Here is a 3,408-nt window from a genome sequence, read left to right as displayed (position 1 = left end):
TCACAAAGTTCGATGACCCCTGACATCACAATGTTCCATAACACCTGTCATCAATATGTTCCATGATACTTTTCATCAAATTGCTCCATGACCCTGTCATCAGAATGCTCCCTGCGCTTCTCATCACAATGCACCACGCACTTGCCATCCAAATGCTCCATGACCTTTGTCATCACAAAGATCCATGACCCTTGGCATCACTATGCTCCATGTCATTGTCATCACAATGCTCCATGAACGCTCTCATCACATTGCTCCATGCCGTTGTCATCAAAAAGCTCCATGACACATGTCATCAAAATGCTCCATGGCCTTCTCATCACAATGTTCCATGCCCTTGCCATCACAATGCTCCATTACCCCTGTCATAACAATGCTCCATGACCCCTGTCATCACGAATATCCATGGCCTTGGCATCAAAAGCTCCATGACCCTTCTCATCACAATGATCCAAGAACACTGTAATCACAATGCTCTATGCCACTTTTCATCTCAATGATCCATGAAGCCTGTCATCACATTGCACCATGCCCATCAGCATAATGCTTCATGCTATTGTCATCACAATGAAATCAAAATGCTCCATGACCTCTGTCATAACAATGCTCCAAACCCTTGTGAACACAATATTCCATAACACTTGTCATCACAATGCCCCATGTGGCTCGTCATCACAATTATCAATGGACTTCTCATCACAATGCTCCTTGAACTTTGTAATCACAATGCTCAATACACTTGTCATCAAAATGCTCCCTGACACTTGTCGTCAGTATGCTCCTAGAACCCTGTCATGACAAGGATCTATGCCTTTTTCATCACAATGATCCATGACCTTTTCATCACAATTCTCAATATACATGTTATCACAATGCTCCCTGACACTTGTCATCAGAATGCTCCTTGAACACTGTCACGAAAAGGCTCCATGCCTTTTTCATCACAATGCCCCATGCCGTTTTCATCACAATGCTCCATGCCACTGTCATCCCAATACTCCAAAAGCTTGTCATCAGAATGCTCCATGACCCTTGTCATCACAATTCTCCATGCACTTGTCAGCACAATGCTCCCTGAACCTTGTCATCACAATTCTCCAAGCCATTGTCATCACAATGCTCCATTACTTTTGTCATCAGAATCCTCCATGACACTTTGCAACACAATGCTTCATTCCCTAGTCATCACAATGCTCCATGACACCTGTCATCACAACACTCCATTTATATTTTCAGCCCAGTGCTTCATGACACTTGTCATCACAATGATCCATGCCCTCGTCATCCCAATGCTCCTTGAACCCTGTATTCACAATGCTCCATGACGCTTGTCAACACAGTGCTCCATGACACATGTCATTACAATGTTCCATGCATTTGTCAACAAAATGCTACATGACCTTGTCATTAAAATCCTCTATGCGCTTGTCATCACAATACTCCATTTCCATTGTCATCACAGTCCTCCATGAACCTTGGGATCACTTTTCTTCATGCTCTTGTCATCACAATGCTCCCTGACACTTGTCGTCAGTATGCTCATTGAACCCTGTTATGACAAGGTTCCATGCATTTTTCATCACAATGATCCATGACCATTTCATCACAATCCTCCAAGGTCCCTGTAATCACAATGCTCCATGCCCTTGTCATCACAAAACTCCATGATGCATGCCATCAGAATGCTTCATGGACTTCTCATCACAATGCTCTATGCCCTAGTCATCACCATGCTCCAAGACCCCTGTAATCACAATGCTCCATGCCCCTTTTCATCAGAATGCTCCATGAGACTTGCCATCACAAGTCTCCATGATCTTCTCATCACAATGCTCCAGGAACTTGTCATCACCATGCTCCATTCCCTTGTCATCACAATGCTCCATGACCCCTGTCATCACAATAATCCATGAACATTTTCAGCCCAATGCTCCACGACCTTCTCATCACAATGCTCCATTGCCAATATCATCACAATGCTCCATGACCAATGTAATCACAACACTCCATGACACCTGACAACACAATGATACAGGACTCTTGTCATCACAATGCTCCATTAGCTTGTCGTCACAATGCTACATGACACCTGTCATCACAACTCTCCATGAACATTTTCAGCCCAGTGCTCCATGAACCTTGTCATCACAATGATCCATGGCTTTGTCATTCCAATGCTCCATGACCCCTGTATTCACAATGCTCCTTGACACTTGTCATCACAGAGCTCCATGACACATGTCATCACAATGCTCCATGCCTTTGTCAGCAAAATGCTACATGACCTTGTCATTACAATACTCTATGAGCTTGTCATCAAAATACTCCATTTCCATTGTCATCACAATCCTCCATGAACTTTGGGATTACATTGCTTCATGCCCTTGTCATCACAATGCTCCATGCTCCTTGAAATCAAAATGATCCATCACCTCTGTCATCCCAATGCTCCAAACCCTTGTGATCACAATGTTCCATAACACTTGTCATCATAACGCTCCATGATGCCTGTCATCACAATACTCCATGCCCTTTTCTTCACAATGCTCCATGACTTTTGTCAGCACAATTCTCAATACACTTCTCATCACAATGCTCCCTGACACTTTTCATCAGAATGCTCCTTGAACCCTGTCACGAAAAGGCTCCATGCTTTTTTCATCACAATGCCCCATGCCGTTTTCATCACAATGCTCCATGCCATTGTCATCAAAATACTCCACAAGCTTGTCATCAGAATGCTCCATGACCCTTGTCATCACAATGCTCCAAGCCATTGTCATCACAATGCTCTATTACCTTTGTCATCAAAATCCTCCCTGACACTTGGCATCACAATACTCCTGCCATCCTCATCACAATGGGCCATTACATATGTGATCACAATGCTCCCTGACACCTGTCTTCACAATACGGCATGACCTGGTCATAACAATGCTCCATGCCCTTGTCATCACAGTGTGCCATTCCAACTGTCATCGAAATACTGCATGAAACTCATTAGACAAATGTTCCATGCCATTCTCATCACGTTGCTCAATGCCCTTATTATCACAATGCTCCATGACCCCTGTCAGCACAATGCTCCATGACTCCAGTCATCACAATGCTTCAAGACCTTTGTCATTACAATGGTCCATGCCCTCGTCATCAACAGTCTCTGTGATCTTTTCAACCACAATGCTCCATGAACTTTTCATCACAATGCTCTTTGACCCTTGTCATCACAATTTTCTATGTCTTTCTCAGCACAATGCTCCATGAACCTTGTTATCACAGTGCTCCATGCGCTTGTCAGCACAATGCTCCATGTCACATGTCATCACAATGCACCATGCGCTTGTCATCACAGTGCTCCACAACCTTGTCATCACAATGCTCCATAAAATTTGTCATCACAGTGCTCCA

Source organism: Mesoplodon densirostris, unplaced genomic scaffold, assembly GCF_025265405.1.
Source record: "Mesoplodon densirostris isolate mMesDen1 unplaced genomic scaffold, mMesDen1 primary haplotype scaffold_37, whole genome shotgun sequence".
Lineage (NCBI taxonomy): Eukaryota > Metazoa > Chordata > Mammalia > Artiodactyla > Ziphiidae > Mesoplodon > Mesoplodon densirostris.
The sequence above is the reverse complement of the archived record's forward strand: the minus strand, read 5'-3'. Positions refer to the sequence as shown.